This window comes from Stegodyphus dumicola, chromosome 1, assembly GCF_044657685.1.
Source record: "Stegodyphus dumicola isolate Sdum_Otavi_A_Nest chromosome 1, ASM4465768v1".
NCBI classification, from domain to species: domain Eukaryota; kingdom Metazoa; phylum Arthropoda; class Arachnida; order Araneae; family Eresidae; genus Stegodyphus; species Stegodyphus dumicola.
The window spans coordinates 264,935,615-264,953,070 of NC_140768.1; the positions used below are offsets into that span (position 1 = coordinate 264,935,615).

The following is a 17,456-nucleotide window of genomic DNA, read 5'->3' on the forward strand; positions in this document are numbered from 1 at the left end:
GCAGTAATCGTAAACGATTGCCTTAGTGGCTTACGCTTTCTTAATACAATTTCCATGATTTTAAATTCAGTATGTCTAATATAATCAGATAATAAAAGATATAATCAAATAAATCATAAACTCACTTGATAAATTCCAATACGAAATCGATGTTTCCTTTTCAAACCGTTCTTTAGTTTTCTTCAAATGTTTCCTTTAAAAACCGTTCTTTAGTTTTCTTCAAATGTTTCCTTTAAAAACCGTTCTTTAGTTTTCTTCAAATAGCCATTCCGTCCTGTCACTGACGCCAGTTGCTTGAAATAAATCAATTTCTTGACTTATTTTTCGGACAAATGGTAATATATTTAGCAGAGAAAACCTTTTTAATTAACAACGAACTATTTTATTTAGCATAAACATAACAACAACAAAATAAATAAATAAATAAATAAATAAAATAAAATAAAATAAAATAAAATAAAATAAAATTCCATGCGTTTTAACGCTCAAAGTAATATATAACAAAACATCACTGTTGCCACAAAAAATCTACATTATAATGAACATATTAAATTATTGTGTATTAACTGAGTTCGTGCACGTTCCTGAACAACTAGTATAGAGTAATGCTGGTCGAAGTATAGATTTATATAAAAGGAGTTTATTAGAAACGGACAGGTGACTTCTTCTGCCAAGAAGTGGGTGCATAGTTGCAAGCGTGATATTGATTTTTTTTCACAGTTTCGATGAGATGTTTTTGAAAAGTCAATTTTTTATCAAGAATGACTCCTAGATATTTAACTTCGTCAACCCACTCAATTTCTTCATCAAACAGAAAAAGTCTATGTGCGCTTGGAACTTGGAATCTACTATATTAAAAATCTGAAAATAGGATCGATTTTTAATCTGATTAAAAAATAATAATAATAAAAACTTTCTGCTTAACCACTGAGCGACTGCCAAAGCAAGACAAAAATTTTGTGCATGCGCAGTATGTGACAGAATTATTAAGCGCTTTTTTGAAATAGATGTTGAATAATAAAGTGTAACACACACAAAAAAACGAGATTAATATTAAATTTTGATGAATAAATGAATTTTTAAAAATTTTAACCCAAATTATGAACGAGATAAATAATATTTATAAAAAAGCAGTCTATTACATTAATTACTGTTTAATTTAAACATCTGAAATAAATAGTTTCTGACTGAAAGGATATTTTCTAAAAATGGATTTCGAAAGTTATATTCTACATGTTAATAAGTCATTAATCCATGTATTTAGCGCTGAATAGGATTCAGTGCTTGATAATCAAGCAAATATTAAAGCACTGATACCCAATGTTTGCTGACTGAACACGATTAAGGCTCCTCTAAACTATAAGGTTAAGGCTATATAGGAGCCTTAAACACGGTGGGTTGCCGTCAGTAGATATAACAGCTACGGTCACGTGATGTAACCATTGTTTAACGAGGCAAATGGCGCATCGGAAGGGAGGTCTAGGCAGATTTCGGCTTTAAATATCATGAATGAAATATTCACAGCCAAGGTTTTTAACACCTGAAGAACTTTATATGCATTTTAAATTGTTTGAACTTGTGTATAGTGATCTATTGAAGCTGATTTTTGTGCAAGATACTTTCCAAATGTTTGAATTATTGTCGGTATTGCACGTGCGTTTGTGTACATTTTGATAGACGTTCAAGTGAAAGCATTTCGGGTGTTTAAAAACTGTGAATAAAAAATGAAATATGATATATTAAATGCCCCTGATAACTTCTTCTGAAGTACTCTGCAGTTTTGAATCTGATATTATGAGAAATATTTATTGATAATCATTATAGTCGATATAACTTAGAGCTGTCAAGTTTATGTTGATGATACCATGAATGTTATGGTAAGAATTTTCTTATTTTACGTTATAGATTACAGAAATTCCCTTGAAATAATTAATCTTATTTTGATTTTAAAGAGGAGTACGTAGAGAAATCGCTGTATTTATGCATTTCTTTGGCCATTTCAATGAGCTGTTGATTTCTGTTTGTATAATGTATTCAGATAAACAAATCGGACTGTTCAAAATCTAGCTTTTATTTTGTGGTTGGGTTTTAAATACTGTTTAATATGTAGTATAAATCTTCTTTAAGTATAAATGTAGATTAAGAAGATTTATATCGAACAACATACTTTTTTTCTGTTAAGTGAATTATTGATTTCTTGTTTTAATTGGACAGTTTAATGTATTTATATTTGTTACCGACATGAAAACTTACGACATTAAGCTTTCATTAATGGTAAATAAACAAGTATACTGCATTTATTTCATCTTTCTTTTTCTGCTATAGTATTTACTAAAACAATTTCTTTCAATATTTTGGAAAAACATTTAAAGAGCTTAAAATGTGTGAATTTTTTTTAAATTGCTTTCTTTTCATATACGTATTTTTGAAATATATTTAAGAATTGTAACTGTTTAAAGTTAATTATTTGTTGTTTTTTGAGCATATTGTTGTGATTTAGAATCATATAATATGTTTTGGAATCGTATGTTGTAGTAAATTTGGTGCTAACTTTAGTTCAGTAATTTATTTTTGATCTGTGTATCGAAGAGAAATAATATCATCATAGATTCTATTTTCTTTGGAAGAGCATTATCTGTATGCATTATTTTTTATGTATATGCTGTAAATCTGAGTCATTTTCAGTATTCGTAATGAAAATCAGTTCTGCACTTTTTCAGATACTGCAGATATTTGCTTATAACTGAAAATTTTAAAATTACCTCTACAGTTATTCGATTAGATTTTGTTAATGTATATAATGTGAGCAAACAAATCACAAAACTCTTCTGTTATCAGATCCAAATTCAGAAATGTACGTATATAAATGTAAATGCGTATTGTGTGTGTTACACGCACATGCATACATAAAACATGTACATACATGCATATATATATATATATTTCTTAATCCAGTCTTGATACAGATACAAATGACTTCCCTGTATATAATTGAGGAATTTTCAATAATTTTCTGTTATGTGCCCTAAAAAAAAAGTATTATAAAAACCTTGCAATTTTTGTATAGTTTTTCCTTTTAATTGGAAACATATATATGCTCTAAGTAAAGAGAAATATTCATTATCTGTAAGGTCCCAATCACATTATATTTCAGCTATGCGGGACTTGACTTCGAAAGGGACAATTCTCAGAACCCGCACAATTCCAGGAAACCCACGTAGCTAGATTACCATTTTCACTTACTATAAAGACTTAAATGCCAAACGGTAATCGATTATCACTCAGATTGGGATCACGTGATCCTTCAGAAGCAGAACTTTCGTCTGATTGGTTGTCTCTACCCAGGACAGAGCTCCAGCCGAGACATTTTCGGTGAGGTTTGAATAAATCCCGTAACAGTTTTGTCTTTGCTAGTCGGGACTTCGCTTTCAGCAGGGCTCTTTTTTCCAGGAATCCTCCCGTTTAAACCAGTGCTACCAGAATCTCATTTCTCAGAAAAGTCCCGTCTAGCAGGGACTGTAGCATTATGTGATAACCTCTTAACATAAAAATTCAGCAGCAATACAAATATGTAGAATTTATTAAAAATCTGCAGAAAGATGCATATTTTGAATGCATTCCAAGAGCAAGGTACAGCATTTTAATATTCTTTTATAGCATGTATTCTGTTGGATAAAAGGTGCAATATTCTGCATAACTTTTCCCGTATAGTCATGTCTGGCATGTGGTGGTATTCTTGTGTGGAAAAAGTGCGTCTTTCGGGATATAATATATATACAGTCAAAAGTCGTTAATCCGGACTCGTCGGGACTTCACCGATTCCGGATTATAGATCATCAGTTTAAGTCTGGTAAGATAGCATGCAGAAATTATAAAATTAAACATATGAAACCGTAATTTTTGAAATAAAGAACAATTATGATCTAAAGGGTATCAAAATTTACAAAAAAAAAAAAAAAAAAAAAAAAAAAGCATAATATTTATTTGTTTACTTTATTAAACATTTCTTTCAAGGTAAGTTGTTTTGTTTTATGTGATAATACTTTCTCTTTAATTCTATAAACAGACATAATTTCTTGTTCAGTTACAAAATTCCGCTGTTCAAGTCCTATAATTGTTGTGTTGAGAATACTGACTAATTTCTCAGTCGAAATTTTTTCGTTTTCAATAACATCTGTGTCACTTTCTTCACTATCAGAAGCAAATTATGACGACGAGGAATTTGATTTAAATCATATCAAAGACGGAATAAATCGAGATAAAATACTACATTTAGTAAGGAATTATAAGCCAAATAAAATGAAAACATCTGCCCTGAAGATAAGGATAGTGCTGACAGATCAACTTCCAATTAATTGCGCGCCGCGGCGTCCCCCCCCCCATGCCATAGAGCAGCGTGAAATTGATAAACAGATTTTAGAATGGTTAAGTCATTTTTTGCAGCAATTCCACTTTTGTTTAATGGACTTCGAAACATGCTTTGTAGATCCTTTACATATTAGTAAATATATATCAGAAATTCTATTTCACATAATCAAAAGTTCAAGCTTTCTTTTATAAAATTGCTGAACAGTCTGCGAAAATTAATGAGCCAGATCCAATTCGAAGATTAAGGAACAGCGCAATCTGCAACATTAACTGAATTAGATAATTTTAGCTTAGCTTATACCGTCCGTTATACATTAAACGCGCATGCGTAAACGTATTTTGCGCATGCGCACATGCATATTCACAGCCGTAAAGGTCTAACGCGCATGCGTCAACGGGACGCTTGCGCAGAAAGTTTGTAGCTTTGAGGTCCGTATTATAGATCATTCCGGATTATAAGTCTCCGAATTAATGACTTTTGACTGTATATATAAATAGGCTGAAAATTCGAATTAAAAAAATTAGAATAAAAATTTTTAAACCCGCCCTGCGCTATAGCTACATAATTGAAGTAGAATAAACTTAAAGCATCTAAATTGATTAGTTTAAATTAATTTACATGCTTTAAGGGTTAATCTTTGGATTATGGTAACTTGTCGATTTTTTGGCAAAAATTTGGCGACCAACCCTGCTACAGCAACCTGCTAGTTTTTGTTTGGACGCCATTTTGTTTTCACGAAGTAAAGGCATGTTTTTTTTTTTTTACTCAACATTTTTTTCCAACAATCTACTAGCCAAATTACGCTAATGCTAGAACTTTTATGAAACAAAAGTGCTTAATCATGACGAAGATTAGGTGCGAAATTGGGACAAAGTGCAGAATCGCCCACTGCTTGCCGTATTTTTACGAATTCCACATACACGGTATCATCCATGTACACGTCGACCTATTTTCACTTAAAAAAACATCCTAGAATTACACGAAAATGGCATTGTGCACACTCTTGACTACATCCATGTACACTGCTAAAGTCCTAGCTAGTAGCCTTACCAAAATGTCGCCAAACTACCTGTTACCATATTCCAAAGATTAGCCACTTTAAGTTTATGTATATATATGTGTTTTCATCTAAATTAATTTAGATGCTTTAAGTTTATGTATATATATGTGTGTGTCATATTGAACTAAGCTAGAAATAAAGTGGGTGGCTGATCTTTGGAATATGGTAACTGGTAGTTTGGCGACGATAAAGGTTACTACCTAGGACTTTGGGAATAATGTGAGAAGTACTTGGTTCCGATTACGCATTATTTTGTGTGAGGGAAATGAGATATGTCATGTGACATTAATGGACGAATCACTGTTCTTTAATCGGAAAAGGGGGTAAATTTGTAAAAATATCTGCTGTACAGCATTAGTTTCATTCTATGTTCTGTGAAACAGTGTTGTTTAATATTTGGATCCCATGGCCATATAAAGTAAATCCGAAATTTTTATTGCGTTTATGTGTAATTGAAAAGAATTGCTTAATTGCGGATAAGTATGAATGTCCAACATGTGGGTATGAAATGAGATTGTGTGAAAGAAAGGATATTACAGATAAGTTTGAATGGCGGTGCAAGAAATCTGGTGAAAATGGACATTTTGTGATCCGCCATGCACTCAAGATTCTGTAGAAGATTAGGTAAGTTAGTATTTTTAATTATTTGAGGATATTATTTTTATGCATTGTTCTAAATGTAAGGAGTAAATAAATTAATGTGGTATTATTGGAAAATTGTTATTAGGAATGATTTAGTTTAAAGTAATTAGGATTGTAAGCTAATTTTTGTTAATTTAATGTATGTGCTTATTTAAAGTAGTGTTTTTTAATTTAATGATCGTGATTTTGAGAGTTATATGTTTGTAGTATTTTGGAATACGTTTGAGTAGAAGTAAATGTGCATGGAAAGAATTTAAGTATTTGACACTAAGTATTTGGAACCATTTTTAATGTTTGCGTTAGAAATTGGTAGGTGAGGTTTATAATAGGTAATTTAGAGGAAAAAGTTTTTGGATATTTTATTTATTTTATACGTGCAAATGTTCATCCTTGGAAAAGGTATATACTTTTTCGCGATCAAGTAATTTCATATATGTCCTTTTTACCGAATTTAAAGATTCACAAAATTTTCATGCATTTTCGTAAAATTTTTCTAATTTATGAGAAAAAAACAGTGTACATAGATATAGTGAAGAGTGTGCGCAATGCCATTTTTGTGCAATTCTGAGATGTTTTTTTAAGTAAAAATAAGTCGACGTGTACATGGTTACTGTGTATGAGCGATTTTGAAAAACGCGGCAAGGAGTTTACGATTCTGCACTTTTTCCCAATTTTGCATTTAATATTTGTCATGATTAAGCAGTTTTGTTCCATAAAATTTCTAGCATAAGTGTAATTCAGCTAGTAGATTGTTGGAAAAAGTGTTGAGTAAATGAAAAGGAAAATCTCTTTACTTCGTGAAGACAAAATGGTGGCGAAAAAAAAACAGAGGGTTGCTGTAGCAGAGTTGGTCGCCAAATTTTCGCGAAAAAATCACCAAGTTACCATAATCCAAAGATCAACCAAGTGGGTTTGAAATCTACTTTATAAAAATTAAAGTTTATTGTTGTAAAGTTGCTTATTTACCAGAAATAAAACTAATGCTATATGACGAAAACATGTCAGGTTTTTAGTTTTGGTAATTTCTTCCACAATTTGTCAATATTAATTGATTGTATGACATCATTTTTAATTGAAATAATTGCCAAACAACTCATTTTTTCTTGATTTGTTAGTATTTTTGATTTGGAAAAAATTCTCTCGCGCTTAGAAACTGAAACAGGTAGAATCAGTAAAACTGTCAATTGCAGTTAATGTATTTGGGAAAATACTTCTAGGATATGATTATTAATACACTTCAACATCATCTCTTGCATACTGATGGTGTTAATATTTTATAACAAAAATTTCAGCTCTGTTTCTGGTTCTTTTGCCTCAGTTTCCATATTTTTTTATAAGTTCATGTATTTTCTAAGGAATTGCACATTACTTTTGATATTTAGTCTATCATTTCATCACAGTCTTTGATATAAAAAAACTTGAAAAGCTTCTAGACACTACTGAATAATTCAGAACGCTTTTCCATTGAAACAATTGCTGCTGTAATCAAAATGTTGAAAAATTTTGTTTTAATTTTCATTTTTACATCAACAGGCTCAGAAACATCTGATGGCGCCTGGTTAAAAAAGCTCTTTTTCTTTTGGATTATATTTTCAGTCTCTAATCTGAAATCCTGTTCCAGTTTCTTGCAAGGACTTAAGTTTGTGAAATATATGTTTAGAAAGTATCTTTGCAGTTATGAGAAGTGAGAAATTCAGTTGTCTTTCTCAATGCAGTTATTGCTGATTTTACATCATGTTTTGCAATTGTAATAAGTTGCTTGTACACTGTGGCGGATAGGGCTGGTAAGCTAGAGCAATTTTGTGTCAATCAAGAAAATTGAACCTGCACGTGAGGAGACAAAAAATATTGCAGCTGAATTTTTTTTACATTACTTTTTAGGTACGTAGAATGGATAAACGAAAAATCAAAGGAGGTGCACAAACTTCGAGAAAAGAGACAAAAACTAATGAAGGATTATACAAATTGTTGCTAAAAAATCACGAGTATCGATCCTAAAAATTAAAAAGCCAGAGCATGGACATTGATGTCAGAACTACTCTTATATGCGCCTTCAAGTGGCCAAATTTCTCGCCAAACATTTTTGGCAAGAAATTATAAATTACTCCTACTATTTTTAGAATCAGTTATTTCACACAAAAACTTGCACTATTTAAATATAATTCTGAAATGAAATACTTAAATTCAATGGTACTTTTCCATTTCGCCGGCGCAAATCTCGCCAAGCAAACTTTATTGGCGACAACAATACAGCATACACATAAAAAATGTTAACAAATGTTAGTTCTAAGAATTTTTTATTTTGAAGGTATAAACATTTTAATATTGTTTAAAATTTTGTAAAAAGCCAATAAATAAAAACAATAAATTTGTAAAAAGACATTAATATAAGAATTTATTATTCTTTCATGGTTTAACAAGGCGATTCACCGGTTCGTATGACGTGACCCCAAAATGATCTCATCTCATGTAAACTATGCTACAAAAATCTAATTCCCTCAGTAATTATCTACATTAACTTCAAGTATCTTAATTTGGAATACAAGTTTAAATGCAAGAATTATTTCGATTCGTACGAATAGCTTACTCAGAAGTTATGTAAAACCGCAGTGCTTTACTTCGCTTGTGCATTCTCATTAGAATTGATGAATTTAGCCCTTGATTTTGCCTTTTCTATATTTTAGCCTTCGGGTGAGCAGTGTGATTGCATTCTAATTGACTTAATTACCTTAGGGCATAAAATTGTATTATCTGGTAAAAATTCGATGTAATAGTATGCCAGTATTAAAAGAACTAATCAATCTGATAAGAAATAGTTGCGACTTGTTTTGAAAATGAGGCGTAAAAGGTAACCAGCGAGGATATTCCGTTTTGCATCAGTTGTACCATTATTGGCGACTTTATGGCTTGCGCCGGCAAAATGGAAAAGTACCAATTCAATAAACACTTTTTTATGAAACCAAAAGTTAATCTTATCTTTGGAGATCAGCAATATCCTGTTCTGACAATTCTTTGCTTGGACGCAAGTTATAGAAACACAGAAGATAACAGTAGAATGATCTGCTTCAAAATCTGGCTTTAAAGCGGCAAACTTCTGACATCCATTTCTCCTTGAAATAAACTTCAGTTGGTACTACCAAACTTGTTCTAAAAAACTTCAGCAACTGTCTGGGATTAGGAGACCAGCACCATCGAAAGTGACATTTGCACTCCTAATTTCCACTATCTCGGTGGAACATCCAAATTAATATGAATGTAATCTATTTTGCAGTAATTAACAAAACAGATAAATCTTCTTAGTAAAACACAAATTTTATTTTTAGGTTTGGAAATAGATAATTTTTATACAAATCTTAAGTGGCAAAATTTTCATACATCTACTAGCTGGTCAAACTTCACAATTCTAATCTTAAAACATTTTCTTACGTTGCTGAGCAACGGTTACATAATACAAATATGGCGTTGCCACTTCAACAATATAGTTATTTGATAAATAAAAAAATATTACAACAGTATCATGCGAAGTAGTTCGAGTTCCAGAAGCTATGGGAATTCACGCTGTGAGCACGTTTAAGCTAGTAAATACCGTACTTAACTGTGTAAGTACTGTTTATGCTAGTAAATACAGACTACACATGCAGACGTTCTGCACTACTCAGAGTAATCCTTCTGCAGACCTAGTACTGTATAATGGTCATTTTCCATGTGTCTAGAAAGCCACGTGTATTATCTACAAATTCCTTTTTATTATTTATTGAATGGTTGACAAAGAAAACTTTTGATGCACAAAAACCTTACTACTTTTGGAAAAGAAAAATCCATTTTATGAAGTACATACTTATTTTATTTTGCTTAGTGTAACTTCTATTTATGTTTATTTAATCTATTTTATTATATTTTTATTGATTTAAAATATATACAGTAAAATATGGCTTTTTTTCTTAACAGTTTCTCTGAGGATGGGAAGGGGGTGGGGAACGGATTAGCCCAATTAAGTCCGGTGTTTATAAAATTTATTTAATGACCAGACTCCCCAATTAAGCATGTTAGTCTGTTTGTGCATGCGTTTGTATAGAAAGGCAAAAAACATATAAAAAGTCACTTGAGGAGCTTTACCCATTAGGCACATAGGCAAAGGTGTCCCGTGTAAAGAACCGAGTTTTACATTCAGTTATTTTCATAAAACGTTGAGAATCTTTATTAGATTTTTAATATTAAGTTGCCTTCTATTTCTTCATCTATTTTGTAGGCTGGCTCCGGATAACCTTGTGCCGCCGCTGGTTAGAATAATTGGATTTTGAAAATATAGATTTAAAACTCAACCTGGCTTCAAACTGGCATGAGAATAGTGGAAGATCTTGCTTTGGAAGCTTTATATTTGCATAGATGTGGCAGATTTTAGCATCTTATAATCATTGAGCTGTGTTTTTTTACTAATTCAGAAGACCACAACTGTGATCCTTTGTTAATCAAATATAGATATGTTTCTATTATCACTAATGATTCCTCTGCCAAATCCTGAGACTCAGATAAATTTTTCAAGTCATATTTGATTAAATAATCTCTATCAGATGTATGATAAATAATATATCATTAGAAACATCTGTCAGCTAATTAATTACAATAATATTGCTAATGTTCATAAAGTTATTGGTTGAAAATAAATATATTAAAAATTGTATAAATGACATTAAAAATGAAATAAAAAATTAAATTATTGAAAAGAGCATTTATTGCATTTAAAGCTGTCTGAAAGAGATATTAGCATTGTACAATAAAACTGAGTTGGATCAAGAAAATAATCAGAACTTAAGCTGCACCAGTCATTGTCTGAGTAAAATATTTTCCATAGATATGACATTTTTAACTTAACATCAACACACCTGTTCTCTCGATTACTCTTCAAAACAACTTGACTACAGTTTCGATCATCATAAAAATGATAAATGTAGCTATCCAAGTGAAGGGATACAAGAAATAAAGTTAGGAATTTTGGTATTAATGTATCTAATAAATTTTTATGTAACATATTAGAAATAAATCACCTGTATCTATATATATATATAAATGAGTGTCCTTTTTTTTTTTTTTTTTTTTTTGTGTGTGTGTGTGTGTGTGTGTAATTCATACAGATCTACAGTTTCAAAGCTGGCGTCTCTCAGAGAAGTATCCTTGAACCAGTTCTCTACCTCATCTACGTAAAGGACTTCCCTGTTTTTGATAATCTGAAATGTATCCCGAGAATAGAACATGCATCATTCTTCATTCATCATTCTCAGCATCTTTATAGATTTGTTTTTATGTAACGGTTTTCTGTAAATTTTTCAGCAATCCCAGCAAATCTCCCAATTTGCTTGATTTGAATTTGATACATTAATGGAATTGATGATTTCTTTTTTTGGCGTCTTGAATTTACTCTAAAAAATAAATTAGTTGCATTCAGATATGCAAACTTCAAATAGGTACTTGAAATTGTGTAATAGAAACTGGAACATGAGAATGAATTCTACACGAAAACAATCTGAATACAATTGAAACCTCTTTAAATAATTTTTCATTTATAACATAAAAATACATATTTCAATTTCTTTATAAACTGGGGTCGTGAGTTCTCAACTTTTTTTCTCCGCTGTGTAAAATTTTCGTTTCATTTATTGATGCACGTGTAAATTTTTTGTTTCGTTTATTGAAATATTTTTTTATTTATGTACGCAAGAGAATTTCACTATGAAATTTCTCGATATAAATAGTGATATTATACAATTAGAAGAAGGTGTCCGGAATGCATTTAGGTGGAATTGGATTGAACGGTTCATCATTTTGCATCTCTGAAGATGGAATCTTGCAATTCAGAAGCTGTTTTTAAAGCAGTTGTTAATACTATTGAAGATAATAATATTCCATGGGCAAACTTAATTAGTGTATTAATGGACTCATGTAACACCATGAAAAAAAAAAGGGTGTTGAAACCAGACTACGATCAAACAAAGCACCCCACTTATTAGATATTGATGGTGACACATGTCACACAGCTAATAACTGTGCAAAAAAAATTTGCTTCATGTTTTGATAGATATTTAGAAGATTTGTTTGATGACATCTATTTTGATATGAAAAGCTGCAGTAAAAGAGAAAATGTTTTCAAAATCTGTGAATCCCTTGCCATTAAAAAACTTAAGCCCTTGAAGAGACCAGGCCATAGGTGGGTGTACATTTTATGTGTTTTAGAAAGAATCAAAGATCTGTGGGATGCTCTTATTACATTTTATTTTCACTACTTGGATAAAACTGATAAAGGGGATTATTTTTCCTATGTTGAAACTGTATACAATAAAAGAAATATTTCTGCAGCTCAGAAAAAAATTGTTGAAGGGGTGTATTCTTGCTTGCATTCCCAACAACTCACAAAGGATGCTTTAGCTCGGAAAAAAAGAATACTAAATGGGTTATTTGTTATGCAAAACAAAACTTTATTGCATATGGCATTATATTCAGCAGTATTACTGGAGTTCAACACATATATTAAATTATTTGAAACAAAAAAAAAAAAAAAAAAAATGTTTCATTTAATACATTCCAGTATTTATAAATTGATGGCAAAATTTTTCTCTTTTTTTTATGAAGCCAGAAAATATAGAGTGCACATCTTATAATGATTTCAGAAAGTACCCCTTAAAAATTCATATCTAATTAGTTTTACAGCATTAGATCCAGAGCTAAGAGGTAAAACCAGTACAATATTAGCTTTTGAAAAATTATCATCTTTTATGTCCCATATTTTTAGTGATAATGAAAAGTCAAAAGTAGAAGCTGAAATAAGGTTATACCAGAGTGATATTGATATCACCAAAGAAATGCTCTACACATCTGATGAAAGTGGAAATCAAGTCAAGTGTACAATTGATAAATATTGGTCTAAAGTTTTTAATTTAAAAGATGATTTCACAAATGATTATAAGTATCCAACATTGGCTAAATTGGTCAAAGCCTGCCTTAGCTGCTTCCATGGCCCATTAGTGGAAAGTGCATTCAACTTAATGGATACACTTGTCACTGACTATAGAACCTCTCTTAAGATTGATTCCCTAGATGCAGTGCAGACTATTAAATATGATTTAATGGCTTCTAAAGAAACCTCATGTGAAAAATATGGCTCAAAAAATCCAATCACTGATCCAATTCACAAAGATCTCTTACTGAATATGAACAGAAGTTGGAAAACATATCAAGAGGACTTAAAAACATGTATTTCAGATGAGTCACCTATAAAAGTCTCTGAAAAACCTTCTACATTAGCAGAAAAGCAAACTGCTTCTACCTCTGCATGTGCAGTTCTCGAGGAAATTTTCTTCAACTGTAAATGAGGAAAATAAAAGTCAACCTTCCTGCAATTATGAAGTTAACCACAAAGAAAGGCAAGCCCACAAACATCAGAAAATAAAAAAAAGCAGCAGAAATTGGATAATTTTTTTTAAAGAATTAATTCAGGTAATTTAAAATATTTACATAAAATGTAGTGGTTTATATGTTTGAAAATTTATGGTTATTAATTTTGCAAAAAAAGTAATTCATTGAACTTTTATAATTAGGTCATTCAATACTTCATAATTGTAATTTTTCATTTCTCTCCCCCCTTCTTGAAACTCCAAAATGTCGGTAGTAAGTCCGTAAAAGTTTCAGGGGATTTTTTGGGGTCCCACAAACACCCCTGTTTTAGAGACATCCATTCAAAAAGCTTTTGTAAGAAGTCACTTTGTCTGAGTATTCTTTGATATAGAGAAAGCTTATGATAAGGCGTGGAGATATGGTATACTTCGGGATCTTAATGACAGTGGCTTGCACGGCAACCTACCAATTTTCATTAAGAAGCTCTTGAACCCTAGAACTTTCCAAGAAAAGATTGGCTCTGTTGTGTTGGATGTTTTTGAACAGGAAGAGGGTGTCCCTCAAGGCTGTGTACTTAGTATAACCCTGTTCAGTTTAAAAATAAACTCTGTATTAAAAGAACTTCCTCCCACCATCTTGGGATCTCTATATGTTGATAATCTACAGATTGGCTGTCGAGGGGCAGACATGAGATATATAGAGAGACAATTGCAGATCACTCTGAATAAGATCCAGTAATGGTCAGACAAACAGGGATTTACATTTTCAAACAAAAAACTTTGCACATGCACTTTTGTAGAAAGCGAGGTCACCATCCTGAGCCTAAGTTATATCTGAATAGTACAATTATTCCAGTTGCACCTGAATTAAAATTTTTAAGAGTGACATTCGACCGAAAATTGACTTTCCTTTCTCATATTTTAAACCTGAGAAAAAAAGTGTTTAAAAACACTAAATATGTTAAAAGTCTTGGTGAACAGCTCCTGGGGTGCAGAGCGTTGCTCTATGCTTCGCATTTACAGTGCGCTTGTCCGCTCTAGACTGGACTATGGCTCAGTTGTTTAGGGATCCGCTCGGTCATCAGTATTGGTAAAAATAGATCCTGTTCATTATCAAGCTCTGCGGATTTGTTCTGGAGCTTTCAGGACATCTCCTGTCCAGAGCCTGCATGTTGACTCTAACGAACCATCACTTTATCTGAGACATGAGCAGTTCTCCCTTTTGCAGTATTTTAATATTTTATCTCAACCGAAACATCCTAATAAGCTTGGTTTACTTGATAATGTGTGTAGAAACAAGTCCTTGAAACACATTCATTCTGTGTGCCTACCTTTCCTCTAAGAGTTTGCGCTATCATTGAGGAACTCTCCCTCTCTGATATGTTTGATATGTTTGATATGTTCCCCAAGCAGTGCAGAATTTAGAAATCCCACCTTGAGAAAATGCATGTATCCAGCTTCTTAATGTTTTCAACCATCACGGCAAGCACCAACGTTATTGTTTGCAGACAAATCTTTGCTGAGCACAGGCATAAATATAGCAGTTATCTTCTAGTATATAATGGATTCAAGTCAAATGATCATGTTGGGATGGCATTTGTAATTGAAAATCACATAGAGGGCAGATGCTTGCACCATGCTTTCTCTATCTTAACATCTGCCCACTAGCGGCCGAGCGGTAATGTCGCTGAACACTGGTATTTCGGTCCGAGGTTCGATCCCGCGAACGGTCTGGCTGCATGGGTGTTTTCGTGGTTTTCCCCATGTGTAATGTGTATATGAGCCAGTTTCCCTTAAAAAGTCCTCCACGAACGCATCAATTCCCTTAGGTAGATAGCCCTCGAGGCTTTGCCGTAATTGAAATAACCTAACCTAACCTGTCTTAAAATCAGAACTAACTGCAATATATTATAGTCTTTTTTATATCTCAAAGCTCTGCCACAAAAAGTTTATAGTTTATACAGACTCCTATAGTGTGCTTACATCATTAGAAGCTTTTCCCAACACTCAAAATCCAGTAATAGTGGATGTTCTCAAAATTCATATAAACTTACAGAGTCATAGATATGAAATCTTGTACTGCTGGGTTCCCGGGCATGCAGGAATAAAGGGGAATGAGCTGGCAGATATCACAGCAAAATGTGCTGTTGAACTGTCCAGTCGCCTCATCCCTTGTAGAGACATCTGTTGTGTTGTTAAAGAGAACATCCGAAAAAAATGGCAGCAGCTTTGGGATGCTTTACATTTCTCAACTTCAAAACAAGTTGAGAAATGTAAAGCCTAGAATTGAGCATTGGGATTTTACTAGACATCATAAGGAGGAAGTTCTTTTGACTCGCCTCAGAATTGGTCACATTAGAGTGACATAAACCTGAGAATGAGCCTGTTTGTTCAAATTGTAATGTTTGTCTGTCAGTCCGTCATATTTTAATTGAGTGTCCATGTTTTAATAAGTCTTCATTAGAAATATTTTAATGGCTGCGACTTGCATCTCGATCGCTTAATCGGGAGACAGGTCAATTGTAATTTATTTTATTATTTAAAAGAGGCTGGCTTTTATTACTTAATGTAATCTGTTCTGAAGATTGTGTATTGTATTTTAATGTGTGCTTTTACCTGATTTTTTAATTGAAATTGATAATTGAAAAAATAAAAATATGAGAGAATAATTATGTAAAAGTTTAAGAAAAATGCAAAAATTTTAATTTTTCTTCACAAGATTTGATCTTTAGTGGTTATTACAGTTTTGTGAACAATATCCAGGAGAGTATATCATTGTCCAGGAGAAGTCGTTGCCTGATTCGTTGAGGGGGCAGCCGATCGAGTGGATGGAAATAAGGATGTCACAAGCTGATGCTGCTAGATGTCTCAATGTCTCTCGTAGTGTGGTCCACTGACTAGAAAATCAGTTTGAATCTGAAGATTCTGTGTCTAAAAGACATGTTCTAGGCAAACCTAGAGTTACAACACCTGTGGGAGAACATTAATTAGCTCTTTCAGCCCAAAGGAGGAGTAAAATTACTGTGCCTCAGCTCATGGCAGATCATTTAGTGGCAACAGGAACAAGAATCTCAGCTGCAACAGTGTGCAAATGCCTGCACAGTACGGGTCTGTATGCAAGACAACCAGTTGTTTGTGTTCCCTTGACCTGAGGACATATAGAGATGCCCATTTATGTTGGGCAAGAGAACATATCTCTTGGACCAGTCAACAATGGGCATCTGTTCTCTTCACAGATGAGTCCAGGTTGACATTGGAGATTGATTCAGGTTGTCAGCTAATCTGTAGGGAATTAAGCACCAGGTACAATGAATCCCACATTGTGGAAAGACACAGTTACAGAGGTGGTGAAATAATGCTTTGGGCTGTGATCTCTCTCAGTGGGTCCACTTACCCGTATGTGTTCCATGGAGGAACTTTGACTGTCGTGAGATATTGAGACAAGATCCTTGATCAGTATGTCATATATGATCAGTATACATATGTATATATACCGGGTGGCCATAATTAAACTGACAGTGCTCACAGTGTTCTGTAGCGCGATCTATTTGCGAGAATGACACCACATTTTGTAGGAGGATTAAACAAGACGGGGGACGAAGGATTCCGTGAAAAAGCAAATTAGTTCCAAAAGTCACCACTAGGGGAATATTTGGCACTGTGTAATAGAAAATAGAGTTATAGAGTTATAAAAATAGATTAACAAATGCAAATTAATACGGAATAAAATTACCTTTTATTATGCACATTTTCTGATTTATTTCAAGTGCAATATGGCAACACTTTTAAAAAAGCGTAAAATTTACATAAACACCGATAAAGTCTTGTGATCTGCAATATCACGTACACTGAGCAGAAGAAGTTCTTTATTCAAATTTCACATTACATCCATTCGCACAGTGTCAGCTGCTTGGGTTTTCAAAGGCAATGTGTTACGTTTCGAATCAATACCACTTCTTTTCTCCAATGTGAACATCACCAAATTCGTATTACAAGTTTT

The 17,456-nt window shown here is 32.5% G+C and overlaps 1 protein-coding gene across 1 annotated transcript in view; it reads left to right on the top strand.

Moving 5' to 3' along the window:
* The first annotated feature begins 1,440 nt into the window (after window positions 1–1,440).
* Pcif1 (Phosphorylated CTD-interacting factor 1) overlaps window positions 1,441–17,456 on the top strand; it is a 105,657-nt gene continuing 89,641 nt past the window's right edge. Inside the window, exon 1 of the mRNA XM_035376525.2 lies at window positions 1,441–1,877. The gene's annotated coding sequence lies outside the window, so the exon portion shown is untranslated. The remainder of the gene's footprint in view (window positions 1,878–17,456) is intronic.